The sequence below is a fragment of the Anas platyrhynchos genome, chromosome Z (genome assembly GCF_047663525.1).
Source record: "Anas platyrhynchos isolate ZD024472 breed Pekin duck chromosome Z, IASCAAS_PekinDuck_T2T, whole genome shotgun sequence".
Lineage (NCBI taxonomy): Eukaryota > Metazoa > Chordata > Aves > Anseriformes > Anatidae > Anas > Anas platyrhynchos.
Genome location: NC_092621.1, coordinates 82,011,335 through 82,039,086, shown reverse-complemented (window position 1 = coordinate 82,039,086; position 27,752 = coordinate 82,011,335). Strand labels below are relative to the sequence as shown.

The 27,752-nt window shown below is 37.0% G+C and overlaps 1 long non-coding RNA gene across 4 annotated transcripts; it reads right to left on the bottom strand.

Moving 5' to 3' along the window:
* Positions 1 to 22,831, bottom strand: LOC101794862 (uncharacterized). 4 transcript variants are annotated; one of them, XR_011805948.1, is made up of 6 exons: positions 22,711 to 22,831; positions 15,634 to 15,692; positions 14,573 to 14,697; positions 13,365 to 13,489; positions 2,771 to 2,821; positions 1 to 59 (listed from the first exon to the last, which is right to left on the bottom strand). It is a non-coding gene; the product is annotated as an uncharacterized lncRNA (long non-coding RNA). The 4 variants fall into 4 exon arrangements; XR_011805945.1 differs by lacking the exon at positions 15,634 to 15,692 and having other exon boundaries at positions 22,711 to 22,804; XR_011805947.1 differs by lacking the exon at positions 15,634 to 15,692 and having other exon boundaries at positions 14,573 to 14,694; positions 22,711 to 22,785.
* Between the last annotated feature and the right edge of the window lie 4,921 nt (positions 22,832 to 27,752).

Here is a 27,752-nt window from a genome sequence, read left to right as displayed (position 1 = left end):
TACTGTAAGTAGATCACAGGCTTCTTAAAAACAAAATCTTCAGCAGGTTGGAAAATGCTCTGGAAGAAAATTTCAGAGATGCCACACAGCTGAATGAAACCATGCTCAAGATGATGGACTAAATGCATATGGGTTTATTCTATGGACATGTAGTTTTAAAGGTACAAAAGCACATTCATTTAAGTTAGCTATGTAAAATCTATTACTGAGGAAGAATAATAAAAAATGGTCATAATTCCATGAAACATAAAGGGTGGTGAATTAAGTGAAATTGTGGAGGATCTTCTCATTGTAAAAATATGGAAGATCTAATAAAAAGCCTGTTAACTCTGTGTAAAACCACAAATGAGTGAAATCAGAACTAGTGTGTTGCAGACTGTGAGATCTGAAGACTGATATTATCCTGTGATGCCTGGTTTCCTGTGTTTTCTCATTCATACAGACTGAATCATACAAACAAAAACAATTGGTTCTGATTATGAAGACAGTGTATATATGGGACTTCTATTAATTTCAGTGAGAATTAGATACATACTACTGAGACCATAATCTGGTCCCTGACATTTAAAAGGCCACAGGCCTCTATTTTTTTCCTGTTAAAAATCTGTATACTTTTAAATACTGTAAAATTTATATCCATGGATTTTAATGAGGAAAGGCACCATATAAATTCTGAACGATCTTTTCAAGACATTTAAATTAATTTCTGGAACAAAAGACGTACACCAAGAGAGTTTTTCTGGATCTAGCTTTCACAATAATATGGATAATTAATCTTTCATTCCAAAATTTCTCTGGGGAGAACGGTAAATGGTTTTCATTTGTTGCTAAACATCAATCTTAAATGATTCTAAAGACTGTGCCTTGATTTGTCATGCAACATGTTATATATTCCTAATCTGTTGAATGAGGACATTGTAAGCCATATTTTAAAAGGCATCACGCAACTGTCTTCCCTAAATAGAGGAGAATTATTTTTTTTTTATTTTTATTTTTCCCAATTCTGAATCTTCTAACCAAGGTTATGTTCTTTGTATTAATTTGTATCAAAGCTGCATTTAAAAACCCTGACTTTAAATACCTTCAAACCATGCAGTCATGCAACTATCTGTACAGATAAAAAGGTCTGGAATCTAACTTTAATTGATCATTATTCACAGAATCACAGAATTTCTAGGTTGGAAGAGACCTCAAGATCATCGAGTCCAACCTCTGACCTTACACTAACATTCCCCACTAAACCATATCCCTAAGTTCTACATCTAAACTTCTTTTAAAGACTTCCAGGGATGGTGACTCCACCATAATAATAATAATTATGGTGGAGTCACCATATGAATATTGATAATTTTTATTATCAATAATATTATTATGGTTGTTGTTATTATTTTTTGTTGTTATTATTATTATTATTATTGCTATTGTTACTGTTATATTTTTACTTTCCCTCTCATTTCCTAAACTAATTCAGATTTTATTCTCACTGGGATGCATTTGAAGCTGAAGATAAAAGAACTTCTCTACCTTTGCTCAGCTTGACTAATATAAATTCCAAAGTGAACTTATATAGCATCTGACATGCAGACAGGTGGACAAGAAAATAGAAATAGTAAAATTTTGAAAGTGTTACTTTCTTTATTAATGCATAGGTAACACAGCTGAAATGGAAAGACAATCACAAGGCTGAGCTAGGTCTGGTTAAGAAATCTGGCATTTTGTGTTTCAACATAAACATGAAAATGTACAGTGAGATCTGGGATGGGTGGTTCTGTTAAGACAAAGAGGTAAATCACTTTCATCTATTGAGGATTTTATCCAAACCTTGACTAATTGATAGGGTTATAAATCTTATTTAAATACAGAGAAAGAACAGCTTGAAATTGTATCTATAAAGTATGCAGTAACTCTTCTATCTCCTTTCAGTTTGAGTCAATTTGAAGTCTAATCCCTTTAATGACATTTGTTACAGTTTGGGATACGTTTCAGTGTTCTGTTTCATCTTTTTGTCTTTTCAGTTGACAAATAGAGAAGTGAATAGTCTGCATAGATCATCCTTGGGAGGACTAGCACAGTCCTCCTTAGAGTGTCACCAGGGATCCAGACACCTTTTCTCTTCTCTAGTTTCACCTGAAAGACCAGGGTTGGATTTCTGACAGGTCTTTGCTTAGGGTAATCTCTTTGGCAAAATCAATAAAAACTGGATTATGGACAATAATGGCAATTAACATATCCCAGAAATCAGTTTGGACTACCTCCAAGCCACTTATGGATGGCCAGTTTTGTTGTCACATTTTTGAGAGCATTGCAGCTCAATATCACAATGACCCACCCGCATTATCTAATAGAGCTCCCAGCTGTGGGCTGCTTGCATATTTGGTGAAGAGAAGAGTATGGATACTTAAGTTATCCTTTTTTTTTTTTTTTTTAAGAGGCAGTCTGTACATGGGCCATTTTGATTTTTTGTTGATCTGTGTTGTGATTCCTAATGTTGCAGCACGCTACCTGAAAAATCACCAGACACAAACAACGTATCCATAAAATTAAAAGTTACAAGGAGGGACACTGAGGTAGAGACAAACTGAGTATTGGAATAACTTGCAGGGAAAAAATGGAAAAAAGAGATGACATTCTCTGTAGTTTCGGAAATTAGAGGTATTTTTAACTCAATTGCAATAATTAAATATATATATATATATATATATATATATATATATATATATATATATATATTCAAAACACAGATAGAAAATAAAAATGTTGTTTGAGATACCTGTATATCTGGAGGTGCCACCAACAATTTGGACTTTATGAAGAGGGAATGCTGAAAAAACAGAAGGATGAAACATTGAGACATAGCCAATCATCCATCCCTTTGGAAAGCTATATTATACCACAGTAATGGACAACATAAAACTCCCCGAGAAACAGTAATTTTCTGTTCTTCTCACTCAGACCCTCATGCAAGGTTCATTCATCTAGATTACACATTCTGATAGAGCAGGGAGGCCATTATTCAGCTCTGGAAGCTGTTAGAAACATGAGTAAGGAAATATATTTCTCCACGTCAGCAAAGGCTGATGGATCAATAGCTGATGCTGTCTCTCCTGGAGGGAATGGTGGAGCAGCATAGCTGCATCACCAGTGATTCACTTGGAGATACAGACCACAGAGTGATCATGAAGGCAAAGGAGAGCAGAAGCAGTACATGGAATAAAGCCCAAAAGAATTACGCCTGCTTGTGACTGAAGCTCATCCATAGGTGGAGAAGGGCCTGTGTATTACTACTGCACCTCCCTTATTTTTCCTGATGTGTTTGTGCATGGCTTGGCCCCTTTTTCCACCCCCTCAAGTCTCAGTAACATGGGAGAGATGCTTTCTGACAGACAAAAGATAATCTTACACTTGACTTCCAATATCAAGGCATTTTAACTGGCACACTTTATATTGAATAATTCATGGGTATTCAAGCTTTACTTCACTTCACAAAGAAAGTGCTTTCTCTTAGAAGCGACAGTAGATATGAGCAGCTAATTCATTATTTAAAGAGATTAAGTATTAGCAACTGGTATGGGCTCTTCAGAGCTCTTTTTATTCCCTTTGCTCATGTTATCCCCTGCCACTTGCCTGCCTAGTACAGATTTTAGATTGATTTTACCATATTAAAATCTTTTTTTTTTTTTTTTTTAAACAGATCAGTACCCTAAAACCTCACTATTTCTAGTGTAGCATTGTCCCACTTCAAAAATGCAAATACAATACAATAGGGTGGTGAAACACTTTGAATCCATGTGAACTCATGGGAATGCACACCAATGAAACATTTTCAGCCCCAGTGTACTAAAAACAGCAGATGAAAGCTGGGAGAGGTGGATCTGTGTTTATAAGTGATGTCTGTCTTCCCAAACTATGGGCCAGGGGAGAGGGGATATTTGATTGAAATGATGCAAATTGTCCCCATTGTTAAACCCCCAAAGAAGTGCAGTTGTGGTAGATCAGCTTCTTGCACCTGAGGATTTGTGTTCTTTGGGATGCAGACCCCAAAATGCTGAAATCAGGTGAGGTGTTTTCAATGCTAAAAACTCTACCATTATATGTTACTTGGCAGACGGGTATGTTCCTTTGGACGTGAGAGAATTACGTTCTTTTCTTCTTAACAAAACTCCTATGAGCAAATTCTTATGTAGACAGAAATTCAGGAGACTATTTTCCTGTGACTTGTTCAGACCTTGCAGCAGCCTTTTGTCTCTCCACAGACTGGCATACAGTTTACTGGAGATTTCTAGACATAGAGCCATATTTTTTGGTAAGAAAGAGTGACAACTTAAGAAGGCTATAATTAGGGAAGTTTTATGCCTGAACCTCTCAGCAAATCTGCACAGTGTATAGTCCATGGTGCCAGCATCTCCTCTTCAACCTCCTGCTCCTTGGGTCTTCTGGCTCCGTTTGATTACCTATGTGTGGGCGGCTGTGCACAGATACATGTGGCACGAAAGAAAATGCTACGTTTGGGTTTTTGACACGGATGCCCACACACACTGGGGACAATGACAGGCACTGTCCACACCAGCAAAGTGTTTAAACACATTTTCAGGTTAATGCAAGTATACCCAGTAAAATGTTTGATCAGTCAGAGCTTTGCTTTACAGGTTTGTATCTGCATTTTGGTAAACACCACAAATCTCCTCCGCAGCAAAGAAATGTCTCCTCCAACACACAGAGGTGAGCTAAGCTGGACTGGTTTTTGTCAGTGCATGGGAAGGGCTTCTGTTAAGGTAAAAAGGAATATTGAGAGTTATAAAATATTAGAAGATGTGAACCATCAAAATGTTAATTGTACCACAAAAGAAAAGTCTTCCTGCAGTTACTTAGTTTTGCTGTGAAGACCCCGAGTCAAGCCTCCAAACAGGTAAGACAAGACAAGCAAAGTGAAGCAAACTGCCTTGTATCAAGGAAGGATGGAATAGAAAAACAGGGGAAACAAGACCAGCTTCCAAATATCTGCTTTGATGGAGACATTTTGCCTCACTTAGGGTTTTCTCCTGGAAGGCCATCTCATGAGGGGTCCTGACTTAAGAAGCCCATGCCCAGGCTCCCTGGCTCTAGTGCAGCGACATCCTGCGCGTGCCCGGATGCTGCTCCTTGGGTGGCAAAACAAATCCTGCTGTCCTGCTCATCGTTAGCAGCAAGCTGTCATTGCCAAAAGCTGCTGGGCTCCCCAGGTGGCATTTCAGGCAGGGATACCCAGGGAGAGGCAGTCTGCTGCCTCCTCTGCGAGTGGGGGACGACTGATGCATTCCTGGCACCTGACCAAGTGTTTGAACCTTGGTTAGGTCTAGACAACCCTACTAGTGTGCAGTGATGGCAGTGTCTCAGGGCTTTTGTTTTCATTGACTGAAGAGTCACAGGAAACAGAATTATACCCACTTTAGGCAGACATGCCTTTCTAGCACACAGTTCCTTTTCCTTATGTATGGGCAGCTCTCATTTCTGCTAAAATAACAAACCTGTAGAGAAAGACAAAACACTTGAGTCTGCCTGTTGCCCCTTGTACTTCTCCTCTCTCCTGCCTTTTACGCAGCTTCACACTTAACTCATTTTTTTTTTTTCCTCTTGTGCAAAAATATGAGTTAGAAAATCTGCTTTATTCAAGTTTGCACTGAAATTTTAGCCAAATAACTTGCAAATCCCAGGCTTTACAAAGAAAAAGAGCAATACCTGAGGTCACAAATAAAACTTAATTCAGACCACTTGTTTTAAGCTCCATTTAAAAAGCTCATAATTTTTTTATTAAAGGAAAAGATATGTTTTCATTCCACTGTTTGGACTGAACTTAAGGAGATTTGATATGGTTCTCACAACTTAAGCCAAGCTTAATCACTGTTTTCAACTCCAGCTGGTGGCTGACTGAATCAAAGCATTGTTACTGGAGAAAGTGCAGAGAGCACAGAGCTCTTTACCTCATGCAAAGCCGCAGCTCTGGCAAGCAAAAACATTTTCCAGAATAACCTCAGGTACAGGGCTGGAGCATTCTCTTGGAAATATTTTTGTTACTCTTGGTATTGCTTATAACAGGAACAAAAGACGGGGAAGAGGAAAACATTGCTTTCCTTAACCCTGATAGTTCCCTACTCTAGAGACATAGACAATGCAGAGAAAACAGCAAAGAGAACTAAAGCACTAGGGTTTTTCAGTCCATACCTGTGTGGAGCTGTTGACTATGTCTTCTGCTAACAGTTCTGCCAAAGCCAGTGCAAATCCTTGCAGATAAAGGTGCTAAATCTGATCCTGGCTCTAATTAAGAGGGTCATATTCGGAACTTTTTTGGATACTTGCAAAAGTCTGTCTCCCAGATTTCATGCCTATTTTCTTCAGAAATCTTCAAATCCATAAATAAATTCTCTTTTGTTGATGCTGTCTTTGCTATCTATGAATCTAATCAGAAGACAATTTTATTTCAGGATAACCATTTCTGATGCTTTTAGGGGGGTTTGGTTGAGGGCCATCAAATGAAACTGGTCTTGAATTCACCTCCAAATACACGAATATATGAATTTCTCCCTTTGCTAGGGACCAGAAATGAAAGGGAGTGAGTGGTAATTACTTTATATAGGGCATGTCCTTTTTAACCCTTAAGTATAAACTAAGTGTTGTGAAGTGCTGTGTAACTTCTGTAGACACAATTTTCATAAGTCAGTGCTAAAAATGTTGAGGATCAGGCCAGCAGTAATTCTGTTTTTTAAGTAAAGAAATAAAGCAGATTCTAATATATATATATATATATATATATATATATACATCTATATATATTAGTATATATATCTTTATATCCTTGTCTTTTATCAACATTTTGCTTCAGAGCAGATTTTGACCTCATATTGGGTACTAAAAAATATGCAGCACTAAAAATAGATGACATTCTTTTTCTTCTAAATTGGAAGCCTGTTTCCAGAATACTTTAGATTGTATATTTTTACTGAAAATTGATTATATATTAAGGGAAAATAATAACTGCATTTTAGATGGGACAAGAAAGGTGACTCAAAAATTGTAAATAGTCCACAACCAACTCATGTTGTTTTTACTAGACAATACAAGATGTGTAAAAAGGCAAATGCTTTGTTCAGTGATTTAAACGTATCTTGGTTTAGGATTATTGGCTTCCATATCTTGCTGTGTGGGTGGTCTAAAGCTATGTCAAAAGATATTACATTTCCTCCGGAATTTATACATTTTTCTCTTTTATAAAAGACAATTATGTCTACTAGGCAAAGGTAACCGAGCCTCATTTTGTACAGAAATAAAACATAAGGTAGTAAAATCTGTGTTCATGGAGATAAAACATACATGCAGTGGTCCTTAGACTCTCTCTGTTCCAATCTCTGTCACCAGCAATTTATCTTAGTTTATCTGTCCCATATCAGCAATTTCTCATTTGCGTTAAAGAAAGGTGATTGCCTATACGATGAAATGATGCTGTCCTTTTCAAGTGTTTCTCTGCTTCTGCACTCTAATTATTTTAAAGAGGAACTAAATGACCTTTTTTTTTTTTTTTTTTTTTTTTTTTTTTTTCTGTGTGGAGTGACCCGTTTCACTCTGCAAGAAAAATTTTGATTGCAGAAGTGGTGTTTTCCAATGAACCTTCCTTCATACAGCTGATCTAGTATCTGGGGAGGGTGTTAGAGTCTATTTTGGGCTCTAAAGAGTGACTGGAGAAGGGTTGTTATCACTTCTAGAATGTGGTGGAGTGAGCTTTGAATAAACTTTTGCAGAAGATGGACATCCATCTTCTCTTCATTTCCCTGTGTTTTACCTATCATGTCTAGGATCCCAAAGAACCGCCACTACCATGTAACCTGTCCACCAGGCCCTGGTTCAATGGTGTTTCCTTGGACAAGAGTTTGGCTTACTGAATTGTAAAACTGGCTGCAACTCCCCACAGCTGTTGCAGATGATTTCCCCTCTGCCAGTGGAATAATCCCTCATGCTGTAGATCTTGCTGCCTTGAAGAGGAGCGGTGGCAATATCGGTGTTATAGCTGATGTCCAAGCTCAGGTCTACGTGGTCACCAAATCGCATTTTACTACTGTTGTATCTGCTGACCATTATGTTTCTTTTTTGTCTAGCTAGATCTCAGAGATATTTTTTTTTTCTTCTGCAGAAAACTGTGAGCAGTCACCTGCTGCTTCATATAGTACCATGTTTTGTTTAGCATTTGGAACAATGTGTTGGTGGAAAGCAAGTTTGAGGCAATAAACATACATGCTTATTTAGTTTCAAGTATGGACAAGCTGTGAGTGATTCTTGTTTCACAGTCTGAAAATATATTTAAGAAAATAAGGAGAATATATAACTACAGAAACCTTGTTCTGCCCTTTATAACACTTCATTTTATGTATGTATGTATATATGTTAAGTAAAATATAAAAAAGCAGAATCTCACTGAAGCAAAAGGGATGATTACTTAACCACAAACTGGAGCTTGATTAGGTTAATATTAAAGGTATCCTTAATTGCTAACATACATACATACATACATAAATGATTGCCTGCTAAAATATCTGAAATGATTAAAGGAAGATGTTTCATTGTAAGGCTGTTCAAGCAAATCATGCATGTTAAGTGAAATACTGTATTAGCAAATAACTGATAAAAAGATAAAATTCCTAATAAATGAGTTGATCTCTACAAGGAGTATATAGGGAACTTTAAAAAAAATACAGGATAGAGGAAGTGTTAATCGGTACCTTCTGGACTAAATAAAAGTTAATAGGATCTTATGTTGGTTATGGTACGTACAAAGTAGGTTCTGGATTTCTTTTACTAATGTGAGAAAAATATATTTTGCCTTATTCAAGCAATGAGATTAAGGAGCATTGTCTACAAGTTAACTCCTCACTTCAAGCAAAAGTTTTAATTGACAGATGAAAAGAATATATTTATTTTCTTCAGTACATAAGATCATATTAAATCAGATTATTGTTTTTCAGCCTGTAAATATTTGCAGATGATGGAGGATGGAGATAGGGCAATTTGACGAATTAATTCTTCAAAGTGTCTTTTGTGTGTGTGAATGTGTGTGTGTACGAGTAAAGCAAGCTATGCATGTTCCTTGTGGCAGAAAAGGCAAAAGAAGAAAACTTTCAAGGTCAAATCTTGAAACTTTACTGAACTGTAAAGTTATTGAGAGCATTGCCTGAAAAGGAATTAGGGGATAAGCTCATTGCAACAACTGTCTTCAGTAGAGCTTGTGAGGACATTTTTCTAAAAAATTGTTTGTGGAAGTGTTTTTATGTTTTCAAGTTTCATTTGAGAAAACATTTCTTTGAAAAAATGCTACATTTTTTACAAATGCTACAGCTGAAAAGGCATTCTTTCCAAAACCAAAATGAAAAAATATTCAAAAAATATTTCATTTCTCATGAAAAAATATCAATCCTTCATAGTTGTTGTTGTTATTATTATTGTTATTATTATTATTGTTATTATTGTTATTATTATTATTCACTTTTGGCTTTAGAATGCCAAAATGCTTCAACCCATCAGTAGTTTCTTCAGGAATGGGTCTGGGATTTGGAAAGGATGGATGGGGCCACCTGCCCTCCAACAGCATGATGTTGGACAGACAGACCTTCCCAACAGATAGACTTGGGGAAGAAAGCATCATTGTATTTCCCTTTCATTAAATGAACAGCACCTTTATATGTGTTTAGCCATGGAAATACTTGGGTGGGAGTTGCAATACACCTGTTTTAAGGGTTCTGGAAGCAGCCTCAGAATTAAAAACTCTGTTTTACAGTAACTTTAAATAAAAATCCATAGATATATGTTGGCATGCATATGTATCTGTCCATCAGTCTTTATTACACATGTGCACACACACACACGCATATATACTCATCTGCTATGTCTCTTTTCCACATTTCAAGGAAGACAATTTATATTCCATGGAATTCAAAGTAAATGCAAAGTTTTTGGCTTCCTTAGATTAATTACTATATTAGAACATGATAGATATCTAAAGAAATTTATCTCCTGATGAGACTTGTCTTTATTGTACACAGAGGTACTTAGGAATGATATGATTCAAATGAATGTGGATTTCTATTCATTTTTCTTCTGTACATAGATTTTTAAATTAAAAATCAGATATCTTTGCTCCACCAGGGCTTATTTTGACCCACCTAAAATTTAGCTTCTTAAAAGCTTCCTTTACTTTTTAAGGATTTTCATTACTGCCCTCTCATCTATATTTCATATGTAGGTTTATGCGTAATCCTAAAGCTGCTGCTTTTTCAGTTTATCCAAACAACCTCTATGTAAATGTATGCCAGATGTTTTCTTTTCTAACATGCCACTTCGCATCTTTCTTCTAGAGCACTTGCAACTCCCTCTCTCTCTCCCCGTGAGAGACCATACTTCGATCTCTTGCTGATACTTTGATATCTTGCTCAAAGTATTAATAAACCCAGTTTCAGCCTGAGAGTTTCTCCTGTGGCTTGAATGAAGTCCAGGCTTTCGCTTTGGATGTGTGTCCTCTCAGGTTCCTTTGTTTTCATCGGGAACTTCACATGCATCTTGAGGATATGATGTTTTTGCTCTGAGACTTCAGTTTGGAAAAATCTTGATCTACAAATACTTTGCCATGATCTATGTATGATAATCTATAATACTTGGGTTATTTGAATTTTCTAGGGAGGTACATCAACACATCCCCATGCATTTTATTTATTGTCTAATGGAGGTGAATATTACTATAAAAGCATTTTGCTTGCTCACATCCAGAAACTTTTCCTCAGGTGGAGCACACAGAGAATTCATCAATGAAAGGATTCTTGGGCTTATTCTATTTCTTTGAAAGATAAATCTCAGAAAATATAGATGGTTGGAGATGATCTCCACAGATTTCTGTGTGTCTTTTCTGTGTTGAATATGCATACTTCATGATAATTCCTGAACTCAAACACAGTAATATTGTTTGGGCTCAGGTGAAAACTAAAATACAAAGCACTGAAATGTTATTTCTATCTGAAAAATAAAAATTTTGGAAAAGAGATGAGATATTTCTTGATGTAAAAATCTGGGTTGGTATGTAGTAGAAACAAACAATGGGAAATTGCTTTGCTCGTAAATCTGAGTTTGCTGTTCAAGGACACTGGATGCAAAGATGACCTCTCCCTTGTGCTAAAATCAAAATAATTTCTTATACACTTTCCTGGCTTGCTTTCTTCTTGCAACCAGCTGTTCTAAGGTCTACTGTCTTTGCTGTCTATCCCCATCAAACTCTTCAATCCATATGGCTTAACTCCACCAAGGTTTCACCATACCACTGCCACCTCCCTGGTCAGGACCTCCTCAGTTTTGAGCTGTATGTGAGTAGACAGAGCTCCCCTGCTCTTGCAATTTTGCTCAAATGAAGAGCATTTCACACAGATATTACCTTTACACATCTCAATCACCTTACCACTCTGTAAAGTATTTTTTTTTTCTTCCTTTGTGAGATATTTTCATGTGATTTCAGATCCCACAGAGTAAATGGAGAAATCAGTAATAACTCTTCACTGAGACAAAGTTCTCGACAGTCTGTGAAACAGTTCACATTATTGTCAAGGAAAGAAGATTAGAAGAAAAACATCTTCACATTCAGACATGAAACAAAAGGCCTTTTAGAGTTAAATGGTTACATTAGTCACATTTGAAAGTTAAAAATTGCTTCTTTGAGGCCCATGTAGCTGATGGTACAGAAGATAATGAGGTTGTGGAAGCCAATACTAAGAGAATTTCACTATTTGGAAGTCTGAGTAATGTAAACCAAACAGCGCAGAGATCCTGGCTCTGCACAAGGTACATAATATAATATTCAAGGATATCTCTAGAGTTGTATTTTGTGTTTTGGAGAAGTGCCAGAGAGATTTTTAAATTATCTAAGTTTTGCCTCCTCATTTCCTTTCTTTACAATGTACAGTATATGCCTGTGCTTTTTGATCTTTAAACAACAAAAACAATATGAAAAAACCACAGGGGCACAGCTGGGTACCAAATAACTATGTTTACTAAAAATACACAAACATGCAAGGCCTGGTTATATACATATTGCTGCTCTGGCTGGTTTCTGGTGGCTCTGAAACAACGAATACAGTGAACAGCACTAGGAGGTTTGCAAGCTATTTAAGGGGAAGCTGCTCTCTGCATATACACTGCACTAGAAAAATAACATCTGGGAATGTTATACTGCAATGGGATTTTTCTCTCACACATGAACAACGTCTTTCTTACATTATTCATATATTAGTTGCACACACACCACTCCTACCATGTTAAAGAACGTCAGAGAAGCAGTTTGTAAGCTTGCCTGCCCAACTGTTGCCTGCTGAAATGCATTGTCTTCCCAGAAATCCAGCTTTTCATATCACCATTGCTCATTATGACTATCACATTGTTGTCACTAAGACTACATTAATAAGAGCACAAAGCAAGGCACTTGAAAGTAAGGAAACAGCAGAAGAGAGTGCCTACACGTTATTATTCAACTTTAAATTGTATGACCACATTGTCGTCTTTTCAGAGATGACTATCTTATTCAGTGCACAGGATGGTTGATGATTAATGATGAGATATCTGGTTTTTTCTTTTCTTTCTTCAGTATGTCACTCTGTGCTTTGTTTAAAGCTTTTCTGTAAAAACAGTATTATTTACTCTTTAACATTCTCTCACCTGAGTTCCATCACAGCTTCATGAAAAAAAAAAAAGGGGGATACTTTTACTTGTGCATTGAGTAAAGAGTTGGCAAACATGGGGCAGTCAGATAAGCAGTTCTCTTTTATTTTAGTAGTCTTAGTTTTATACAGAAGTTCAGCTTCCACTGAATTCATTGGCAGCTGTGAGCTGTGAAATAGGTTTATGATTTTGTCTAAATTTGGATGCACTTTCCCAAGAACAGCAAAAGCCACACACATGATGCATATGACAACCTTTGTCAAAGATCAATTACATTCCTTAGAAGCTGTGTAACTACAGCTTTTCAGAGAAAACACATTGGTCATTTATTCAGTGAAAAAGATAACAAAATAAGATTTATCTATTTATTTATTTTCACATGCTCCATCTCAGATATGGCTAATCCTGTTCTGAAGTATTCACAAATTCACACACTGTGTGTGAAAGATTTTGACCCAGACAATTACTTTTTCTTAAAGGTTTCAGACAGTGAAACTGTGCTTGATAACAGACAACGTCAGTTGACCAAAATGCAGTATGACTTGAGAATAGGTAATTTTATAATCTGACCTGAAAAAACTCAAAACGTTAGCAGAATTTAAGTGCTAAGACCATAAAAAGATTTGCTCATTCATTACTGTAGAACTTACCTTGTACTCATTCCTCTGATCTTATTTTGCTGTTGTAAGGCTGAGTAAAGGCAGGATGTCGTTTCACTTGTTGTGGCTTATCTGTGTTTTATTATATGCCTGATGACTCTGCGCTTAGACATACACTGCATGAAAAGATTAATGATTATGCTTTTAAGATTGCATACACTGAATTATTTTGTTCTGTAATGCTGGTATAGCATCTACTTCTGGCCTGCTTGGGCTGTGTTTGCATCTCTTGGGAGTATTTTATAATGTAAAAATAAGATAAAAAAAATGCAGAAAGGAATCAATACTGTATACGTCAAACTTCCTGAGTCCTTTTCGATATTGTGCTATCTCTAATTTTAATGAACTAGGAAAGAGTAAGGATTATTGATTGTAAAATTGGATTCATCTTGCAGATTTCACTTCCATGATTTCCTGAGTCTGAAACCCAGTTTAAGTGAACAATGCAGGATAAATTCTCTTTTATCTTTATATTAATTTATCAGACTTAGCTTTGGGGTACATTTCCAGTATTATCAGTAATAAATAGCTTACATTTAACATGAAATGTCTAAATATCATGTGATAAAAAAGAAGTTCAAATTTTGAGAAGATTAAGGAAAAGGAAAAAAGAAGAAAGAAAAGAGAAAAAAAAAAGAAAAAAAAAACAGAAAAAGAAAAAAGAGAAAAGAGAACAAGAAAAAAAAGGAAAAGGGAATGAATTTACACTTTGTTTTTTTTTGAGGCAAGGGTCTTATGTCATATGAACACAGCAGTGTCCTTTAGTGGTTTTCAGATCCATGGAACCTTTCGATTAGTTTAGGGTGGATGTAACCTGTAGTTCTCAAGAGACATTTTAACCTTAAAGACCTCTGTTCAAATCAGTGAATAAAATAAAGTTAATGCATAGATGATAAGTCACTGTGGCTTAAATTAAGCTAATGTGTAGATGCTGAAGTCACTGTGGGTATCACTTGTGGTATAAATTAAGGACCCAGAAGACGTGACTCGATTGTCTTAATAGTATTTCAGACTATTCATTGGACAAAGTGATTAGACCTCAGAGAGCAGGGCTAATACAATTTATCTCTGTGTTTTACTTTTTTTTTTTTTTTTTTTTTTTCCTCTGAGCTATGGAATTCAGATGTAAAATTATAAGTAAAAAAACAGGCATGTTTGCCCATTTACATGTAAATTTCAGTCACCAGTAACCCAGGTACCTGGACATTCTCCTGTCTTCATATTTACCATTCTGATGCACTTCCATTGTGAATTTAATCTCTTCCCTTTCCTTTATAGGATATGGTTGTTGTTAATGCTTCTCCATGAAAATTCCTCGGGTCTGCTGAGGAACAGACAGCAATACTGAATTCACTGACTTATAAATTAAATGAAGCTAAGTGATAAAATGTATAAACATAAAAGAACAGATATTTTCACCCATTTCGTCCCATTTCCTATATTCCCTATTTTCATAATGTTAAAAAGTATCTTAGCCTAAGAAGCCACAGCACATAATCTTGTTTCCAAATGTTTTCTGCAGGGTATGATGCCCACCAGAAATCATAGAGACCCTGTTGTTTTGAGGTAACATACTGTCTTGCAACATATTTCTACTCACCCAGTGATTATCACAGTGCTTTGATCACATGTTGCAAGTCAGTCATCTCAGGAAGTCAAAAGGTTTTGGGGGAACGTCTAAAGTGAGGTGGAAGAAGACATAGGGATGGACACGGATGAGTGCCCTCTGTCTGAGGAGCTCAAATTTCTGCTACATGCATGTTAGCAGACTAATTTCTCATTGTATTTACCCAATTAGCTCGAGTTCCTAATTTTGACAGGGATGGGACACCTTGCATAGCATTGGGATGCACCATGCTGTGGCACCTCCAGCATCCCCATAATGAGAAAGGACTCACAGAGCTCCCTTCTTAAGGCATGCAGGGTGTGTGCTCTGACCTGTTGTGCCCTGCTTTTAGAAAACAGGATGCTCTTGTGACTGCTCTTCCCCTTCCTGAAGCTCCTGCAGGACCTGGGGTTTAGGAGGCACTGTCTCAATCCCCTGTTCTTTCAGCACTTACCTATGAGATCTGAGCAGTTGTGCTTTAACATCTGCCATCTAAAGTAGCGATAACAGCATTTTCCTCTCTCAGAGGATTTCAATGATGGCAAATACATGAAAGACTTCTGAGGTTTTCTGGTACTACTGAAATAGATAAGTTTCAAAAATAGATCGAGAGATCTTTTTTGTTTGTTTGTTTTGCTTTTTTTTTTTCCTTACATGAGCTCCAGAATGGTGAAGTATTCAAATGTTAAACTCCAGAAATCTCAGTTTTCTTTCTGAAAATCAAAATAAAATAGTAATACACTTTGCCTCTAACAAAACATCAATTCTTCCCCCCACCCCCATTAATTCTTTCTACTTTCCTTTTCTGAAGTTTATTATAACATGATATAGAAAGAAGATATAGAACCCCAATAATTTCAAATAGGAATGTAATCTTTTTACAGGAAGCCTTGATTTATAAAGCCAACTCCCTGAGGTACAGACAGGTTTATCATTCTGCTATAAATGTCTGAATGCATAATGGAATGCAGACTCTAATTTCTATAATGTGTTTGGATGATGCATTGCTCATTGAGAACTGCAGATGAAGCCAAAGAAGAAATCTCAAAAAAATTCTTCTGAAATTTCTTTTGTCTAATGCATTATTAAGGATTTCAGATAACAGGCAAAAATGTCACACAATCTTGTGAAGTCAGAAGAGAGTTCATAAGTTAATATTTGACTGCAATTTAATCTATAATAATAAACTTGCTTTTGCTTTCAGGCAATTACAAGTACCCACAGAAATGCTGTGCCCCAGTGGTTTAGCTTGGAGTCAACTTTTCACAAGAAATAGGAATTAATTATGATTATGATATTGTTATGTTTAACTAACAATGTACATAGGCACTAGCCAGGTCTAACAAAAGGATTACAAAGGTTTGGTATGATACTTAATTGAATGCACACTTTGGAGGCTCTATTTTCCCACTGAAATAATTTGTAGAAATAAATTTTGATTATGACTAGTTTTACACCCACTATTAGAAACCCATCCAGATAGCTTCTTTCTTCTATTTTCTTTCCTTTCTTTTTTAAGTGCTGAATTGTTTAAGCTATTTCAAACAAAAGAAAGTAACTGGTTTTAATTAAAGCACAGCTAGGATATAAAATGTGTAAGTCTTATTAAAGTGCCTGGGAAAGACTATTTCAATGTATAGATGTTTTTCCTTTGTTGCCAGCTCTTATGATGTTATCAGAAGTCTGGCAATGTTTGATGTTTTTCTTGAAAACCAAAGTTCCTCGTATCATGCAGTATTTTAACAATCTCAGATTTCCTTTCAAAAAAAAAAAAAAGAGGAAAATTTGAAAATTTGCACTCTTGTATACTTTAAAGATGACAAAGCCAGAAGGCAGTTTAGAGAAACCAACATTCATTATTATTATTATTATTATTATTATTATTATTATTATTATTATTATTATTATTATTATTATTATTATTATTATTAAAGAGATCATTATTTTAAGACTATCTCATGGCTTGTGCAGCCTGATTCATGAGTTTGGAACATCTGAATTTGGCCACAAAGCCTTCATTTTACAATTTAAAATTATCTCAGCATCTGTGAGTAGGTCACTTCTTTCTTGCCTGCTGCCTTCCTTAAACAAGTAATTAACAATAGCAACAAGAAGAAAAATATAAAGAAAATATTTGTGACTTTTTTTGTTGTTGTTGTTGCTAAAGATCTGGTCCTCCAGGGAAAGCTTCCTGCAGAGGGGAAAACTTTGTCTTTCTACAGGCAAGAGAGTTGCATTTGGCAGCAGTGAGTGAGTATGGTGTGGACAATTGAGACGTAGTGTGGAAGCTGCAGGAGTGTGGACAAAACATTCCTCCCTCTGCCACAAATAAAGCAGCCATTGCATAATGCTTCAGGTACAGACCAGACTTGACACAAGGGTCATGCTTGCTCCTCCTAACAGATTTTAAAGGAAATAATTAAATTCTACACATGCGCAAAAGTTCAATATGATTATTTTTCACATCTCATAACCATGTTTTCTCTAGCAAACAGCTTTTCAACTAAGAAGGGCCAAGGAAAGAACTAATGTGTGCAGGAGAACTGATACTCCAAAATTTCTATTTCTTCACTTCCCTCTGTCCCCCCTCCTGCTGTATTTCTTTCCACCCCTGACAGCCTACCAAGGATGACTGACAGCATAGCTGACAGCTTTGACCTGTCAGCAAAACTGATTCAAATCTGAAATAAGTTTAATGTCCATTGGTTTGCCGGCCTGCATTTGGAGATGATCTAAGGAATGGCACTGTAACTGCAGACTGTCCTCTCTTTTAACTTAGTGACAGCACTCCTAACATTTATTATTATTATTATTATTATTGTTGTTGTTGTTGTTTGTTGTTGTTATGTTTTATGATACAGAATTATCTGAGTTTCCAGAGATGGAGAACTATTTAATGCTTAGGTGCTGTATTGCTTGCCCATCTAACTTTTATGTGTCTTCATGTTAAGATCTGTCTACAGAGAAGCGGACAGGTATGTTGCAACCTAGAATAAGCAGAGCTCCCATTTCCATTAAAATGCAGGGATATGCAGTTCTTGTCTGTGTTTCTGAAATCCTTTGGTCTCTCCTGACAATGGAAAATGGGGCATGGGGGGGGGGGGGGGGGAATTAAAAAAAAAAAAAAAGGAAAAAAAGACCATCGTCATCCTGATTTATAGGACATTCAAAGTTAACATGGAACTGTGGAATTGCACATTGTAGTAAGTGAACCTTGAATATGCTCATTCAGAGGATGTTGTGAAAGACATTTCTACCTACTGCCGAGAGATTTTGCTCTAAACCCTGTGCCTAGTCATTGCCTGACTAGAAAATGGTCCATAAATTGGGAATAAGAAAAGGACACCTAATGGCTCTGGGAGAGCAGACTGAACAACTCAGTCCTACATGGTCCTGAAAAAACACTGACTTTTTCCATACTTATGTATTTTCTCTTTTGCCCGGATGCAAGAGAAGTGTCCTAGGCTCTTCTTACAGCTCAGAAAATTTTGTTTTTAACCCCTGAGTCCAAGAGATTGCTCTAACCATTGGAAATCTGGATTAAAAGCTCCCTTACACTTTTCAGCAGAGGCCCAATGGCAAAGGAAAACCCAACATTTTGGGGTACAAAGAATGGCAGGCAAGAGTAAACTGGGCTACAAAGTCATCTGAATGCTGTGACTTTTGATATTTCTCTTTTGTTGAAAGGTTGAAAAGGCTTGCATGAGGCACTAGGAATTCTGGAGAAATAAATGTCTGCATGGAGAATGTCAGCCTCCCAGAAATGTGTCTGTCATTAGGAAGTTGGCTTCTAGAAAGCATCCAGATACTATTTACTTCAAATTATAGCCTTTTATATTGTATCTCTTCCTTCAAAATTAGAGATCAACTTCTAGGTCAATTACTAGAAGAAAAACTATGCAAGTTGGCATAATTCTTTTAATGTTTGCATCACTGGTGGCTACTCATTATATATCCTTGCACATCTGCCTTGCACTGGATGATTGTTTGCATGAGAATGTAGTTTATAACAGGATAAAGAAAAATTCTGTTATACCAAGATAGAAAAGATTTGTGTTTTCAATACTAACAGGCAGGCCTGTCTTCCTCAGAAAAATACTGTACACAGAGCCATCAGCTTTTAGGCCATTTCTTTTCATGACTGAAAGACAATTAATGTTTGATGTTGGAATAAGTGATGTGGGACTTCCTGTAGCTAATGGATATTCCTGTTGCTTGTAAATGCTGTGTGCTTGTTAGCTATTTCAGAGAAAAAAAAAAAAAACAACAACAAAACACCATTTTCCCTATGAAGGTAATGCTGTTTCTGCAGAAAATCCTTTAATTCCATGTTTATTGTTACATAGGCTTACTAAGTTTTGACTGTAAAGGTGTTTTTAATTGGAGTTGGTCATTTTTATTGTGAATTATGGTATGCTTAATAGAAATATGCTTTACCAAAAGCATAGTTCAGTGCTTATTGCAAATAACAACAGTGATGTTGTTATTATGTGACTGTGTGAAAGAAAAAGAGATATTTTTCTCCATCAGAGAATTAAGCACAATGCTTTTTGAATGTTAAGGTTCAACAGGGTGAGTGTTAAGCGATTGCAGCATGCAACTGTCCATATGTGACTCCTGTAATTTACCAAACGTGGACAGTGAGGTTGAGGAGTTCCAGCTCCATTTGTGTGGATGCAGAAGCAACCAGAGGAATTCACAGTATGTCTGTCCACTCAGGTGGAGAAAGGGAAGGAAAAGACCTCACAGCTGTCTCTCCATTGCACACAGTCTCAAATGCCTGTCCAGGATGTGGCAATACGAAGTCGCTGCTTTTTGAACCATTGGTGATGAGCCAGTCACCAAAAAAAAACTGGTGCTGATTTTCATCTGGTCAAGGTTGCAACTCTTTGTGCTGCAACAACTTGTGGATGACCCTAGGAACAGAGCTCACATATACTCTGTGGAGCAAACCCTGAAATGTAAAGGAAAAGGAGCACAAACAAGTCCATGTAGTCTGTTTATATAGCCCTAGAGATTCAGATAAAGAAAAACAAACATAACCTTTTCAGCTGTTCCTCACAAGGGAAAAAGAAAATGAAACATTTGATTATAATTGTTTTAATGAGCTTTGATTCAAAATGAAGTCATAATGGTCTGGTTAAAAAATATTCTGTTAATGAGCTTATATTTCTATCAAAGTCTGCAAGATGCAAAATTCTCTGAGGATAAAATTAAACAGCAAGCAATATTTATTTGCTGATAAATAAAATCCTGCTTATTCCTTGAAAAAAAATAGTATTAGTAATGGTGATGGCAGTAGTAGCAATGGTAATGGCAGTAAAACTGGTAGGAGCACAGTGATAATAATCTAACCAGATGGCTTATCTTAGGTTTCACCATGAAATTAGAGAAATGGTGTAGAGAATTCATTTTTATGGAGGCCTAAAATGTAATCTTAGATATCTTGCAAAATGCAAAATCGACTGTAGGCCACCTCTAAATGTAAATTCCTCCCAACAGTTTATTTTTTTATGGTAAACTACCACTTTACGTTTAGAAAGATGCATATTATATCTGGGATAGAACCAATTGCAAAAAAAAAAAAAAAAAAAAAAAAAAAGGATTAAATGTGCTAATTAGGGGTAGTGATGTGTACTCCCTGTGAGCAGCACTAGCTCCGACTGTTGTGCTGTTAGAAGAGATGTTTCTGCATGTGCTACATTTTATGATGCTGGATTGTGATGTAGTTTTCCCTGCCACATACCCCACCCAGTAAACCAACTGGCCTCCAGGCTTAGAGCCCTGCAGCAGATCTGGAATTTGTCCACTGAAAGGATATCCCCTCCTGAAAAAGATCTTATATATAATGGTTTTCCCTTTCACGCACTGCAGAGGATAATAGGATAATATGTGAGAATAGAATATGCTTCACTCTGACTAGAATATTTTTATTCTGATTCAAATCTAATTCCTTTCAAATCTGAGCACAGATCTCGCCTTTAGATTTTTATGTCAAGATATTTCTGAGCATTGCCTTGTGCAGCATATTACCTCTTCAGTGCAACCACTCATTCTCATGTCACTTGATTTGCCTAATCAGGCTCTGGTTAAACAATGCGACTTGTCTTATGTAAAAAGAGACAGCTACAATCTGTTGTGTTTGTAGTTTCCGTTTCATAAGGAAAACAAAAAACTCACATTAGCAGGATGGATTTCAAGACAAACTCTTAATTACATTAAAAAATAAAATTTAATTAGTGGGATGCAGGAAGAAAGCAAAATAATATGTTCAGCTCTATGAATACAGTAGTAGCATTACTGAGGTATTTGTTGTAAACAGGGATGTCATGGTTAGATTATGTAGATATATATAAAAAAAAGAAAACCTTATGTAAAGGGGAAAAAATGCACAGAAGTATTAAATTGGCTTATCTTCCTCTGAGCCTCCTTCCTCCTTCCTCATGATTAAGAAGTTGCCCTATTACAAAGCTGTGTTTGCTTTCTCTTTCTTTCTTTTCTTTCTTTCTTTTTCTTTCTTTCTTTCTTTCTTTCTTTCTTTCTTTCTTTCTTTCTTTCTTTCTTTCTTTCTTTCTTTCTTTCTTTCTTTCTTTCTTTCTTTCTTTCTTTCTTTCTTTCTTTCTTTCTTTCTTTCTTTCTTTCTTTCTTTCTTTCTTTCTTTCTTTCTTTCTTTCTTTCTTTCTTTCTTTCTTTCTTTCTTTCTTTCTTTCTTTCTTTCTTTCTTTCTTTCTTCTTTCTCCTCTTAGTTTCTTTCCATAGATCTACTTTTTTAAGGACATATATATATGCAGTAGTACTTACATAAGCAAGGAAGGGGACACTGGACCTGAGGGCAGAGATATGACTAACTCTGTTCCAAGCTTTTTAGCTCATGAGAAAACACATTTGTGGCAGAACTTCCTGACAACCTGCTGTGCTTGACTCATCCTTAATTATTGTCTTTTCCAGTGCCCATTTCTGTTTGTTCCCCAGCCCAGAGGAACTTTTTATTTATTTTTTTTGTTTGTTTTTGTTTTTATTTTCCTTTTTATGTGTGCATCTGTGTCAGCTTCACCTTCTTCCTCCCCGGTACCTGAGCACATTGTGAAGGACTATTCCTGGACCTGGCTTTAACCATCCTTTAAAATAAAGAACAAACTGCTCCCGGAGTGATAATTCTACTTAAGAATGGATAGATTCTCACAAGCTTAAATTCTGAAAGGTACACGAAATGGTCTGCTCTAAACTACACGTTGCCATGGTTACATCCTTCCGTGGCTCAGACGGGGATAGGGGCCAATTATCAAGTTTTGTTTGCTTGATTTTAAGTAGTTTGTTACCTGGATACTCAACAAATAAGAAAACTGAAAAAAGGCTTGTTTTCCTCTCCCTTAACTGAAGAAAAGAGAAAACAGTCATACCTGCATGTTAAAAAATCCAGCAACACTCAGATTCTTAGTTACGGGGTGTGGGGGTGAAACAGTTCTGGACTGTTTGCTTTGCAGAGGGCTGGAAACCGGCCTGCCCATGGCTTCTGTAGCAGCATTGCAACATGTTAGTAATTGTGAAATAAGCAATTGATCGCATAATATCGCTGTAAATCTCCACGGAGGTCGGGGAGAGGGGGTTAAATGCTGTCGTTATTTTATTGTTATTTACGCAACGGGGGTGTTTTTCTGCAAGGATCGCCAGGGTGTCTAATTAATGAAAGAAAAGGCCCTTTCTGCTGGGTTGTAGCACGCTGATGCTTACCTGTGTCATTCACGTTCCTGCTTTTTAAAGATCTCCCCAGCATGTTGCGTGTGTTACCTTCCTCCTGGGTTTCATCAGAGGATTTGGTAACAAGCTGAAGATGGAAGAGGGAGGGAGAGTGGAGGAAGGAGGGGAGAGCAGGACAAAATTAAAATACCGTCCTGTCAGTGTCCCTAATAGTTTATATGGGTAATGACAGAACAGTATTTTAATTTTTATCTGGTCTCCTTTCTACTCATTTATTCCATCTCCTGCTTGTTATCTAAGTTTCAGATTAAACTTAAAGATATGAATGTATTGCCATAATAAATTTATAAGAGGATATTTAAAGAGCAAAGATTTGAATGACACAAATGAACCTCAGTGTAGCAGAGCTGCAGAAAGGATTTGCAGAGCGATGCCACAGCAGTCAGAAATGACTGCTAGAATCTCCTTAATTAAAAAAAAAAAAAAAAAGGGACTGGAATGCAATAGGCACATAAGGTGTTTCATATAAATTTAGGCTTAACTTTAAATTATTGAGGCTATTTTAAATAATCTTTAAAAAGGTTAAGAAAAACTAGTTTAAAGAAGATTATTTAAAAGTAAGCTGGCTAGTTAGAATGTGGAAAAACTAAGATCATAAAAACAGCACATTTATTCCTAGTATAATCCTAAAATTTGAGTTGTTTTGACTTAATCTCTGTTGCACCATTTATATCTCCAAATGGCATGAAAAACACTGTTTAGGCAGTGTGGTCTTCATATTTGTTATTGTTTTATCCTAATGAATAAGACACTTCTGTCTGAGCAAATCAAAGAGCTGCCACTTTAAGGCAAAACCTTTAGGTTCTCACTTTCTGGAATGAATGATGGTCCTGCTTATGAATAACTAGTTTGCAATTTGTTTAGATTACAAGCGAGAATCATACAACATGGCTTTTCTTTGTGATTTAAACAAAATTGACATCCACCAAGAAGGTTACTAGCACAAAGCAGGGCTTAGAAAACACAAGAAGAGTGAGTGAGTGAAAAAGTGCTAAAAAAACATGTGTGACTGGTCAGTTCTGTGATTGTAACTTTTGCTCCGTGAACCTGATTTGCAATCTATTATTAAAAAAAAAAAAAAAAAAAGTAAAATGTGATTATCAGTCCCATTCCTGCAATCTTGCTTTTGGGTAAAGCAGAGAGACACAATCTGTTGAAATGATGCTGCAAACAATTAAACTTTGTGCCAGACAGTGTCAGGAGGCATGTTATTGCACAAGGACCCTGCTGGGGAGCTTGGTGGGCCAAGGAGAGCACCCCATAGAGAAAAGCAAGGTGAGAGAAGGCGTGGGAAAAACACAAGCCTCCCAGGGGACAACGATAGAGGCTCTGCAGCCTTGTGCCATCCCAGCACACAGGACTGGACTCTGGGCTTTGTCACATCCCTGCAGGGACTGCAGAGCTCCATTGTCCAGGCTTTGGGGATGGCATTAGAAAGCAAAATGGGGAGACAGTGGTAGAAGGGATTGCATTTCGGTGGGAAGTTTAAATCTTCCACAGAACAGCAGTGCAATCACAAGTCATATCTGCAGTTCACGCTGCCTTGAGACTCACTTATATGTGCACACATGTACACATACACTAATATCTGCTGTGTGCAAGATAGCATCAGCTCATTTATTTAATAAATTGCTTCTAGGTGCTCCTCCAGCTTGAACTTTTCCAGAGTGAAACATTTCTTTGGCTATTTAAATTCTTTCATCTCTACCTGCATCTGATCTACCTCTTGAAAGGAAGGTATAAGAAACATATTAAGTTCAAATACTACAGCTACAGTAACATGAGGCAGAAACAGAAGTCTTTCCTTCAGTTATATGGCTACAATTCATGCTGAGCATTCATTCAAGTGTCTTAGCCAGGGATTCTTATCATGGGATAAAATAAGGTTTTACACATATATACTGCCCTGCAGCTGGTTTTTATGCCAGATCACTACAAATAACAGAGGAGTTATATTAAAACTTATATAGCTAATACTATGCCTTTTTCCAAGGGATAAATATTTATTCTTTCTTTGCTCTCACTGAAATCAGTTGCAAAACTCTTTTTGGGGCCAGATTTTTGCTTAGCAATCTCATGCTCTCTATTTATACCAGAGACAACAAAATTACAGAGCAGAGAACAGGGAGAAAGAGAAAAAAAATACAACAGAAAAGTGAATCAGAGGTATAGTTGGGCACTTAATGCACAGATGACCCTGTTCTGCCAGCCTAACTTAACAGGGGGTGGAAATACAAAGTCTTCCAATTAGTCAGAAACAAACAAGCAGACTTAAAGCAAAGAAAAAAGAGACAGCAGGGACAGGTATTTGGTCTTGAAAGAAGAGGTATTTGTGGGCAGAAGCTGTTTTTGCAGAGTGCTTGCTGAGCCCCAAGCCTCAGGAAGTTTGCCCATCCTTCTCCATAACCTCATCAGGTGTCAATGGGCAGCTGCTGGAGAGGGGAGATGTTGAAATCCTAGCCCAGGGCTGGTGGCTCGTGACCATGCTTTACTCTATTCTCTGGTCCCCATCATGTAGGGATGAGGAGAAAGCAAGCTGGAAGAAAATGTTTCAGCAGAGGTGGCTGCAGGCAGGAGTCCCTGGGCTCCTCCAGGCTGTGGAGTGATCCTGGTGCATTCCTGGGGACTGTAGCACCAGGCTGTGGGCAGCGCTCTCCTGCCTAAATATTCCCCGTGGCTTGGCTTTTCCTGGGTTTACAGGATTCAGTCAGATCCTCGGCTTACTCTGGATTAGCTTTACCTTTAAAGTTGGCTTGGACAACGCCAGTGGAGAAAAACAGATGTAACTTGTAACAGCATAAAAAGGCCGGGAACTCTGCAAATACCAAATTTTCTTGAAAAAACAAACAAAACCTGTTTTCCATAAAAATAATTTTAGAAAAGGCTATTTACTTTAAACAACAACATCAACAAAACAAAACCAACCAACCAACCAACCAAACAAACAAACAAACAAACAAAAAAACACAAAACAACAACAAAAACACAGGTATTAATTTTCAGGGATGTAATTAGCATGTGATGGGCCAGATTGACCCCTGGGGTACTATCATTAAAGCTGGTTTTGTTTGTACTGTAGCTTAATTTAACCCAGTGTGTGATAGCTGGGTATGTACAGTAACCATACTGCTCCTGAGAAAAAAAGGATGTGGCAATATCATGCTTTTTCACTTCTAACTCTTTCTCCTTTGTATTATGCTTACACATATTTCACATATTTAATAAAGTGCACTTTTGACTGTGAAAGTGCAGATAGATTTTGTATCTACTAATCGTGTTTGGGTTTAAGCTCTAAAAGTTAAAAAGGAAGCCTAGGCATCCTGATTTTCCCACTTTTGATGTAAGAGCTGACTGATTGCTCAGGAACAGAGCTGGTTCTAGCTCCCCATGTATGAAAGCCTGAGCAATGTTCACAGTATGCCCATTTTTTCAAATGAGTTGGCCCTACAGCTGCTCTTACCCATCCACCTGGACCAAAGACAATTGCCAGCATCCTTCACAGCTCAGTTCTGTGATGGACACATCAAAGCTTGGGAGCACCTCACCCATTCCAAAAATTAGTTGACAACTGTAATTCAACAACAGTGGTTTAGTTTGTTGCATTGTCTTTCAGCAAGCTCTGTTCTTGCTTCTGTTGTAGCATTTCTCAGATAAAGAAGATGTAATGGGCTGGGCATGGCATTTCAAAGCCAGTCATTAGGGCTCATGAGAGGCAGGAAAAAACAGAGCTGAGAAGAAAATGCGCAAGGCCCTCAGCTCACAGACAATGTATCACTTCTCTCATGTAGCACTCCTGACTGACCAAAATGATGGTTGTCATTTTACCTCATTTGCTATCCAAATGCAAAGCTAAACAGAGCAAAGCAATTGCTTGACTATAAAATTAACTCTGAAAAAGCATCTGTAATACAAGTACATATCATTATCTTTATTAACATAATTACTTGTCCACAATACCACTGCTCTTGATGCTAAATTAGTGTACCTTCTTGCATGACCTAGAAATGTGGGAGAAGTGCTTATAAAAAGCTCTTTTAAAGATGTTTGTGACTTTGTGGTAGACATTCACATATTGGTGCCCAACATGAAGGAGACACTTTTATATGTTACTGGAGAGGGACTGTAAAATTCAAAGCTTTTGAACATCTATAAGTAGGGCATGGCAAATTTAATCGTATTTGGGAGCCAAAGTAATAGACTATCAGAACTTCTAGTCAGATCCCCTGACAACTTCTTTCTCATAATTTCAAGTCTTTCTGCTTCTGCTATGTCAAAGCACCCAGTGTGTCATCTGTAAGGACTATTTCAGAGCAGTAAATCTTAACCATTGGTATGAACTTTAATTTTTATGGAAAACTAACTCTATTATGCTGTAGTTGAGCTACCTAGGTGTCATGATGGAAAAAATGGATCCACCTTCAAACATGCATGGTTTGGGGATGATCCAGCAAGGGAGAAATGTTTCAGGGTTAAAATAATAACATAAAAAGGCTGGAGTCTTGTTTGTGGGAGAAGGCCTCTGCCAGAAGCAGATAAAAAGAACAAATGTGACCAAAGTCTGTGTCTGGTGGCTCTGAGATCTTCTTAAGATATGAGATACTAATAACATTTTTACAATGTGACTGCTAAACCTCAGCTTGCTGTGCTGGTATCACATCCAGTAGCACTGCAACTCACAGTTTGTTGTTATCATTGTACCAGTGACCACAGCAGTGGGGACACCTGTAACTTCTTCAGAGGTTGTCACTTTCTGACAAAGAAAGGAAAGAGGATAAGTCCCTGCCCTGGGCACAAGAACAAATCCTGTAATTTTAGCATTTTCTAATGCACCTCAACCCATTATTACAGATATGTTACACTTGGTATTTAATTCAACTCTTGTGAAATATATAAGACGTTTTATATTGGTGCACGGACAGTGGTTAGCAAGACCTTGCAAGAACAAGTTCAGCACAGAGTCTTCGTTAGCATAGCTTTAGAGATACCTGTCATTCAGGTACCTTGTTCACATAATT